The sequence below is a fragment of the Arachis duranensis genome, chromosome 7, assembly GCF_000817695.3.
Source record: "Arachis duranensis cultivar V14167 chromosome 7, aradu.V14167.gnm2.J7QH, whole genome shotgun sequence".
Lineage (NCBI taxonomy): Eukaryota > Viridiplantae > Streptophyta > Magnoliopsida > Fabales > Fabaceae > Arachis > Arachis duranensis.
Window position 1 is genome coordinate 69,784,878 of NC_029778.3, and position 10,385 is coordinate 69,795,262.

The following is a 10,385-nucleotide window of genomic DNA, read 5'->3' on the forward strand; positions in this document are numbered from 1 at the left end:
AATTGATGATTGATAGCCATTGACTCTAGTTCTCACTAATTGAATTGGTGGAGAGTTAGGACTTATGGACTTGGATTGATATAGCTCATTTAACTTTCCTTTACTACTAGTTAGAGGATGATTTAATGAGATTGATCCTTACGAATTCTCATGTTGTGGTTAGTGATAAGGATAGAGATCCTTGACCACCAAACCTTGCCAAGACCCCTTTATCATTTGATTTTTCATTACCATTTACTTTTTCTTGTTCTCTTAATCTGAAAACTCCAAAAATATACCTTTGCATAACCAATTATAAGAACACCTCCCTGCAATTCCATGAGAGACGACCCGAGGTTTAAATACTTCGGTTATTAGATTTATTAGGGGTTTGTTACTTGTGACAACCAAACTTTTGTATGAAATGATTATTGTTGGTTTATAAACTATACTAGCAACGTGATTTCAATTGTGAAATTCTAGACCACGCAAAAGTCCGTTCATCAATGACTGAATGTAAATGACTAAATTTAAATGGCGGAAAGTAAATTGTAGGAAATTAAAGTGCAGAAGCTTAAATTGCAAGAAATTAAATGGGAATAGGGATTGTTAAGCATAGATGTAAAGTGCAGAATTAAAAGAATGGGTAAGATCAGAGAGGGGGAGCTCATTGGGGTCAGGAGATGTGATAATTCTCCGGATCAAATTCATGTTCATCTCTTCCTCAATCAATACATTCATTGATCTCCTTCGTAATCTTAAGTGATTAAATCCCAATTCCTTGGCAATCTAATCTCTCTAAACATGAACAATTGCCCAATTCTTTGATTTAAGTGCTCATGAGAAGAGATGAAGTATGGTCACTGATTATACCACACATATTCATAGATCAAAGTATTGGTAGGATTACATATCACTATCTCCATCCAAACCCCAATCTAATCCAATGTGAGAATGCATTTCTAGCATAATCTCCTCATTCTTCTTCCAAGGTTCAGAGGAGATCCAATTATGAATAGCTTCTTTTCCAGGATAGCTATCCAATTGGATGAAGACCGAAAGCTTTCTAGCAAATTCAAGAGAAAAGAAAGAAGAAGAAGAATGAAAATATTGATCCATTGAATTACACAGAGCTCCCTAACCTAATGAAGGAGGGTTTAGTTCATCATAGCTCAATTCAAATTACAAGAAAAGAAAAAGTGCAGAAAGCAGAGAAGAGAAGTACAGAGTGGAATTTCCCACTTGGGTTTCTCACTGTCCAACCCCTTCTAACTTAAATTCTAAGCTATTTATACACTTTCTTCAATTGATTTTCAGGTCATCTGGATTGGGCGTTTGGCCTTTGTTGGAATTGATTTAGCTGGCTTCCAATGCAGTTGAAAAGAGAGAGGTGCCAATTGTGCAATTCTGATATTAACGTTGGAGTCAACGTTTTTGGGCAAACGTTGAGTCAAACGTTCTTTAGGAAAGATGGATTCTGGGTGCTGCAATCAATGTTTGACTCAACGTTGGGGTGCCAACGTTCGCCCATCCACGCGTGCGCATGGCATACGCGTACGCCTGGATGGCACATTTTACAACTTCACGCGTTTGTGCTGCCTATGCGTGTGCGTTTTTGGGACCAAAATGCACATCCACGCGTGCGAGTCACCTATGCGTGCGCGTGGATGCAAAATACCCAATTCCAATTTTTGAAAGCTTTTCAAAGACGTTGGACCCAGCATTTAAGTGGAAACGCTCCCTCCAACGTTGATTTATCCACGCGTGCGCGTCACCTACACGTGCGCATGGATTGCCAATATTCATGCTCATGCATACGCGCGCGCGTTGATGCGCTTTTTCCAAAATTGAGTTTTGAACTTCATTTCGTGCTCAACGTTGGACTAGCAACGTTCCCTCCAACGTTGGCCTATCCACGCGTGCGCGTCACCTACGCGTGCGCGTGGATTATCAAAATTCACGATTCATGCGTGAGCGTATAGCACGCGTACGCGTCACCACAATTTTTCCAATTTTCCAGAAAGCACATTACATCAAAACGTTGGAGGTAATATTTGGCTTGCCAACGTTCCCTCCAATGTTGGCACCAGAATTATGCAGAACTTTTGCTCTGCCTCTCCTTCCAACGTTTGAGGCAACGTTGGTGGTCCAACTTTGGCCACCAATGTTGTTTCTCCTCCTTTTTTCCGTGGCCATTCTTCAACTTTCTTCCATGCCTTTCTTTACCTATCATCAAGCAACAGATGCATCAAAGCCTTGCTAGATCACAAGAGATTACATCATTCTTAGCACACAAGTAATTATGGCATAAATCTCATGAAAAAGTATCAAATTAACTATGTTTGAATGAATCAAGGTATGCATGAACTTTTAATCCAAATGCTTACTTATGGCGTAAGAAAGTGCATAAAACCTAATGAAATCAAAAGAAAAAAGCTAGTGAAACTAGCCTAAGATGCCTTGGCATCACAACACCAAACTTAAATCTTGCTTGTCCCAAGCAAGCACTAAATTATGAGAAGATTGAATGAAACAGAAGGTAATACATGTCCATATCAGCAAGTGATTGAAATTGATTCATGTGGTTTTATGTAGAGAATGTTGCAGCTCAGTATTATTGATTCCTAGGTAAGAGATGTCCCCTTAAGCATCAACTAACATACTGCTATAACCTCTTATTATTCATCCTTGGTTTTTGATTTCTTTGTTTTTTTTTTTTTTTTTTTTTTATATGGATAGGCTTTCAGCTAACACTCTCGAACCAGTTGGTTCAAGGTGCTAGGTGTTGAAATACCCCTAAGGACTTAATCACCCAAGTCTCTCCTCAATATATACACACCACAGGCACATGGTTTGTTATTTACTCTTTTGGCCTTGGTGTCCAGCACCTCTTTGGGTTACTAAATATTTTGTGACAAGGTTGCTCTTGATTGTGAATTTTCAGTTGACAATCCCGGGTTAGTTAATCCAAGTTGTCAAGTGATGAAGCACTCCTATGAACTTACTCATTCAAGCATATCCTTGCACAAGAACACCACAGACACATACCTTAAGATCAAACTATAGGTGCCTAGCTTTTATTCTTTATTTCTTTCATATTTGTTCTTTCTTTCTTCTAAGGACTTTTATTTGCTAAGATTCATAGACAACAGCCAAGTTTACACTAAAGAAAGGTTATTAGTTATTAGTGAGCTAGCTACACAATCAGACATACATACCACCACTCAATCTTTATTTTATTCCTTGCCAAATGGAACCATTTCACTTCTATTCAAACATTTCTTTTATTTAATTTTAAAAACAAGGGGACAAGACATACAATTTAGCAAGTTGAAGTTAAACCAGACACTCAGGCTAAACACTTAATACAAAACATTAAACAAACAACTAACATAATCCTAACATAGGTAAATTACTTCGTGAGGGTACAGTTAGACTTCCAATTTAAACATTTCAAAGCAAGAGCAGCTAAGTGGCTATACAACCTTTTAGCTTCTTCTTAGTCGTGAATCACCTTTTTTAGCCTTGGTATTCTTTTTGCCTCTCTGGATGATGGTGCATAGTTTCTCTAAAGCTTGATCATCTTCCTGTGAAATTCATTGGAAGTTGCTTGTTCCCTAAGCACTTGAAAAAGGGTTAGTATGTATGTATGCTTGTGAATTCATGGACCCAGGTTGGTGTGTGAACACCAAACTTAGTTCCCTTCCTACTTCCAGCATAGTGAATACACACATGAAACCTCAAACGCTTTTATTAAGAAAATAAACTGTGAACTAAAAGAAATATTAACAATTGTTAAGTAAATTCTCTAGCTGTGTGGAGCTCTTAATCATTTATGCTCAGGGATGCATTGTACTCTTAGTGAAATTTATGGTGGAACACCAAACTTAGAGTTACACATTCTCCTTCAAATTCCCTTGGTGTGCAACACCAAACTTAGCTCATTGCAATGCAGAGAAGTTTACTTAACTTTTTTATTGAATAGCTAGGAATAGAAAACTACCTTTGGTTGGGTTACCTCCCAACAAGCACTCCTTTATCGTCATTAGCTTGACGATTGACCTCTCTTAGTTGAGCTTGTACTTCATTTTGGGATCTTCCCCCATATCACCCAAGTAATGTTTGAGCCTTTGTCCATTCATAGTGAAGGTCTGTTGTGAGCTTTCTTCTATGATTTCTATGTGTCCATAAGGTGAAATTTTGGTGACAAGAAAAGGTCCTAACCACCTTGATCTTAGCTTCCCAGGAAAAAGCTTGAGCTTGGAGTTGTAAAGTAGCACTCTTTGTCCCTCTTCAAAGGTCCTTGGTGCCACATTGAGATCATGCTTTTTCTTAGCCCTTTCTTTGTAGATTTTGGCATTTTCATAGGCTTGGGACCTGAATTCTTCTAATTCTTGCATTTGCAAGATCCTTCTTTCACCAGTAGCCTTGCTGTCAAAGTTTAGTAACTTGAGAGCCCAGAAAGCTTTGTGTTCCAGCTCTAGTGGTAGATGACAAGCCTTCCTATAAACTAATTGATATGGAGACATCCCAATTGACGTCTTGAAGGCTGTCCTATATGCCCAAAGAGCATCGTCCAGCTTTTTTGACCAGTCCTTTCTTGAAGATCCCACAGTCTTCTCCAGGATCCTTTTCAACTCTCTGTTGGATACCTCGGTTTGCCTACTTGTTTGGGGGTGATAAGGTGTGGCCACCTTATGCTTTACTCCATATCTCAAGAGTAGAGTCTCTAATGATCTATTGCAGAAATGGCTTCCTCCGTCACTGATAAGTGCTTTGGGGACTCCAAACTTGCTAAAGACATTTTTTTTTAGGAAGTTCAGAACCACCTTATTATCATTTGTTGGGGTTGCAATGGCCTCCACCCACTTAGATACATAGTCTACTGCCACTAAGATGTACCTGTTTGAGTCTGAGGTTGGGAAGAGACCCATGCAATCTATCCCCCATTCATCAAACAACTCAAGTTCTAGGATAAATTGCTATGGCATCTCATTTCTCTTGGGCAAGTTTCCAGCTCTCTGGCATTCATTACAACTCTTTACTAGTTCTTTTGCATCCTTGAAGATAGTGGGCCAAAAGAAACCACACTGCAATACCTTGGCTGCAGTTCTTTCTCCTCTAAAATGTCCTCCATAGCCAGAGCCATGACAATTCCGTAGGACTTCCTTTCCTTCTTCCTCTGAGATGCATCTTCTAAGTAGTCTATCTGAGCATTTTTTGAAAAGGTATGGTTCATCCTAGATGAAATATTTAGCATCATTAATGATCTTTCTCCTCTGATGTTTGTTAAATTCTGGAGGCACTTCCCCAATTGCTTTAAAATTGGCAATGTCCACAAACCAGGGTGCCTTGTGAACCACCATTAGTTGCTCATCAGGAAAACTCTCATTTACACTTAGGCTGAGTGTGCCTTCTTCTTCACAGGGAATCCTTGACAGATGATCTGCTACCTTATTCCCCACTCCCTTCTTATCTCTAATCTCAATGTTGAACTCCTGTAATAACAAAATCCACCTTATCAGTCTTGGTTTTGACTCTTGCTTGGCAAATAAGTATTCAAGTGCTGTATGATTAGTAAAAATAATCACTTTAGAGCCAATGAGATATGATCTAAATTTATCAAATGCAAACACTATTGCCAATAATTCCTTTTCAGTGGTGGTGTAATTCTTTTGAGTATCATTAAGGACCTTGCTAGCATAGTATATGACATGCACTAAATTGCCTTTACTTTGTCCAAACACTGTCCCAATAGCAAAATTTGATACATCACACATCAGTTCAAATGGCAAATCCCAGTCAGGTGGGGCAATAATAGGTGCTGAAGAAAGTTTCCTTTTTAGATTTTCAAAGGCTAGCATGCATTTTTGATCAAATACAATAGGTGTATCAGAAACAAGTAAGTTACTCAATGGTTTGGCAATTTTTGAAAAATCTATGATAAACCTTCTATAAAATTCAGCATGTCCTAAGAAACTTCTAATTGCTTTAACATTGCAAGGTGGAGGTAATTTCTCAGTTGCTTCCACCTTAGCTCTGTCTACCTCAATGCCCTTTTTGGAGATTTTAGGACCAAGAACCACCCCTTTAGTGACCATAAAATGGCACTTTTTCCAGTTGAGTACTAGGTTGGTTTCTTGACATCTCCTTAGCACTAAGGCAAAGTGGTACAAGCATTTAGAAAATGAATCACCAAATACAGTGAAGTCATCCATAAACACTTCAATAAACCTATCAATCATGTCAGAGAATATAGATAGCATGCACCTTTGGAATGTTGCAGGTGCATTGCACAATCCAAAGGGCATTCTCCTATATGCAAAGACACCATAAGAACAAGTAAAGGAAGTCTTTTCTTGATCTTTAAGGTCCACCACAATTTGACTATAGCCTGAGTATCCTTCCAAGAAGCAATAATATTCATGTCCAGCAAGCTTCTCTAGCATTTGATCCATGAAGGGCAGGGAAAAATGATCCTTCCTTGTGGCTTCATTGAGCTTTCTATAATCTATACACATACGCCATTCAGTCACTGTTCTTATTGGTATCAATTCATTTTTTTTAATTGGCACAACAGTGATTCCTCCCTTTTTGGGAACTACTTGGACATGGCTTACTGATGAGCGGATAATTTATACGCTTTTTGGCATTATTTTTAGGTAGTTTTAGTAGGATCTAGCTACTTTTTAGTATATTTTTATTAGTTTTTAAGAAAAATTCACATTTCTGGACTTTACTATGAGTTTGTGTATTTTTATGTGATTTCAGGTATTTTCTGGCGGAAATTGAGGGACCTGAGCAAAAATCTGATTCAGAAGCTGAAAAAGGAATGCTAATGCTGTTGGATTCTGACCTCCCTACACTCCAAATAGATTTTTTGGAGCTACAAAAACCCAAATGGCGCGCTCTCAATTGCGTTAGAAAATAGACATCCTGGGCTTTCCAGCAATATATAATAGTTCATACTTTGCTCGAGTTTTGACGATGCAAATTGGCGTTCAAACGCCAACTTCCTGCCCTATTCTGGCGTTAAACGCCAGAAACAGGATAGAAGCTGCAGTTAAACACCCAAACTGGCATAAAAACTGGCGTTTAACTCCAAGAAAAGTCTCTACACATGAAATCTTAAATGCTCAGTCCAAGCACACACCAAGTGGGCCTGGAAGTGGATTTCTGCATTATTTACTTATCTCTGTAAACCTTAGCTACTAGTTTTAGTATAAATATTACTTTTTCTCATTGTATTAGACGTCTTGGTTATTCTGGTTCCCCCTCTGGGACCGAAGCCAATGAACACCATTATCACTTATGTATTTTCAACAATGGAGTTTCTACACACCATAGATTAAGGTGTGGAGCTCTGCTGTTCCTCGAGTATTAATGCAAAGTACTATTGTTCTTCTATTTAATTCAAGCTTATTCTTATTCTAAGATGTTCAATCGCACTTCAACATGATGAATGTGATGATCCGTGACACTCATCACCATTCTTAATTTATGAACGCGTGCCTGACAACCACTTCCGTTCTACCTGCGAAAGCTAAAGTGTGTATTTCTTGGGTTTCTAATCAACGATTCACATCGACTGCCCTCTGACAATGGGGCATCTGAATCTGAGATTAGAAACTTCGTGGTATAGGCTAGAATCAATTGGCAGCATTCCTAAGATTCGGAAAGTCTAAACCTTATCGGTGGTATTCCGAGTAGGATCTGGGAAGGGATGACTGTAACGAGCTTCAAACTCGTGACTATGGGGCGTAGTGACAGACGCAAAAGGATCATTGGATCTTATTCTGACACGATCGAGAACCAACAGCTGATTAGCCATGCGGTAGCTGTGCCTGGTATTTTTCATCCGAGACAAAAAATTCGATAGTTGATTAGCCGTACAAAAACCGTAGAGGACCATTTTCACTGAGAGGACGGGAGTAGCCATTGACAATAGTGATCCCCAACATACTGCTTGCCATGGAAAGGAGTATGAATGATTGAATAAAGACAGTAGAAAAGTAGAGATTCAGAAGGAATAACGCATTTCCATACGCTTATCTGAAATTCCCACCAATAAATTACATAAGTATCTCTATCTTTATTTTATGTTTATTTATCTTTTAATTATCAAAAATCCCATAACCATTTGAATCCGCCTGACTGAGATTTACAATATTACCATAGCTTGCTTCAAGCCGACAATCTCCGTGGGATCGACCCTTACTCATGTAAGGTTTATTACTTGGACGACCCAGTGCACTTGCTGGTTAGTTGTGCGAAGTTGTGAAAAAGAGTTGAGATTACAATTGTGCGTACCAAGTTGTTAGCGCCATTGAGATCACAATTTCGTGCACCACTTACCCAAGGGCTATCTGAGATTGGGTAGATTACCCCTGCTTGCGACAACTTCATAACCTCCTTTTGTACTACTTCTTTCATGGCTGGGTTCAACCTTCTTTGGGGTTGAATGGGGGGCTTAGCATCTTCTTCCAACAAAATTTTATGCATACACATGGAAGGATGATGGAGGAAAAATCGTCGGTAGAGATTTTCACAAAAATAAATGCGTTGCGAGTACAGTTCTAAATCGACAATTCAACCTCAATCAAATTTAATATGTTTGTCACTTAAGTAAACCCAATAAGATTAACCGAAGTATTAAATCTCGGGTCGTCTCTCAAGGAATTGCAGGGAAGTGTAGTTTATTATTGGTTGTGAGATTATATCTTTTTGGCTTTTTGAAATAGGAGACAAGTAATATAAACAACAAGGAAATAAAATAAGAATTAAGAAAAGTCCTAGCAAGAATTGAGAAATTAGAATTCCTATCCCCGTTATCATCATCAATTGTGATGGTAATTGCCTTTTGCTTTCACTTAGTTAACCTCTAACAACAAAGAAAAGTCAAATGAGCAAAATCAACTTAGGTTCACAAGTCATAATCAAAGACTAGATTTAGTGAAGCCTAAGCCAACTAGCAAGTCTCAATTACTAATCAACAAAAGACTTTTGATAACTCAAGAGTCTCTAAATAATCAATCCAAGTTAAGAACATAAAAATCTAAATTAAAATCCTTCCAAGCATTTTATCAAACACTTGGAAGGCACAGAATAAAAACATAGAAAATTAATAAGAGACAATAAAATCTAAGATACCCAATTGCAAGACAACAATAACCAATGTTTAAAGAAGGAGCAATAACTTAAAAATATGAATTGCATTAATCTAAATCAAAGGACCAAATGTGCATCAATAATGAAGTAAACAAACGGAAGTAATAACAAATAAACTAAAAGAGGTAAGATGCTAGAACAAACAAGAGTAAAGGAAAACTAAATTAAAGGAACATTGAACTTGAATTTGAGAAGAAATTGAAAAGAGAAATCCCTCTCTCTAGAAAACTACATCTAAACCTAAAATTATGTGAATGAGAAGTGAATGAATGAATGACCCCCATTCTGCTCCTCTCCCAGCCTCTAATATTTGTTTTTGGGCTAAAAAAGGACCAAAAACAGCCTAGAAATCGCCTTCAGTGATTTCTGATACGTGTAGCATGTGGCTCTGTCAAGTGTACGTGTCGCCCACGCGTACGCATCGATGAACTTTTGCAAGGTCACGCATACGCGTGATCCACGCGTGCGCATCTCCTAACTGCATGACAACTATGGCAAATTGTATATGATTTTGAATCCCCAGATGTTAGCTTTCCAATGCAACTGAAACTGCCTCATTCGAACCTCTGTGGCTCAAGTTATGGTCAATTTAGTACGAAGAGGTCAGGGTTGACAACTTAGCAATTCCTTCAATTTATTGTATTCTTTCCACTTTTGCATGCTTTCTTTCCATCCTTTAAGCCATTCCTGCACTATAAATCCTGAAATCACTTAACACACATATCAAGGCATCGAATGGTAATAAGAAAGGATTAAACATAGCAAATTTGAGGCCAAAGAAGCATGTTTTCAATCATAGCACAAAATTATGAAGGAAAATATAAAACATGCGAATTCTATGAATAAGTGTGAGAATAGTGGATAAAATCCACTGAATTAAGCACAAGATAAACCCTAAAAATGGGGTTTATCAATCTCCCCACACTTAAACATTAGCATGTCCTTATGCTAAGCTCAAGAGAAACTATAAGAGTGTGAAGAAGAATGGTATAATTTATGAAATGCAAATTATCTATATGAATGCAACTAAATGTAAAATGCTTTTACCTACTTAGTTAAAAATAGATAAACTTTTCAAGAACAAATATGAACTGGATTTCACTAATTCAAATCATAAAAATAAAGTACAAATAAACTTGCAAGAAGAAGAAGATAGCTCATGAAAGCCGGGAACAAAGAATCGAGCATCGAACCCTCACTGGAAGTGTATACACTCTAATCTCTCAGGTGTTTAAGGT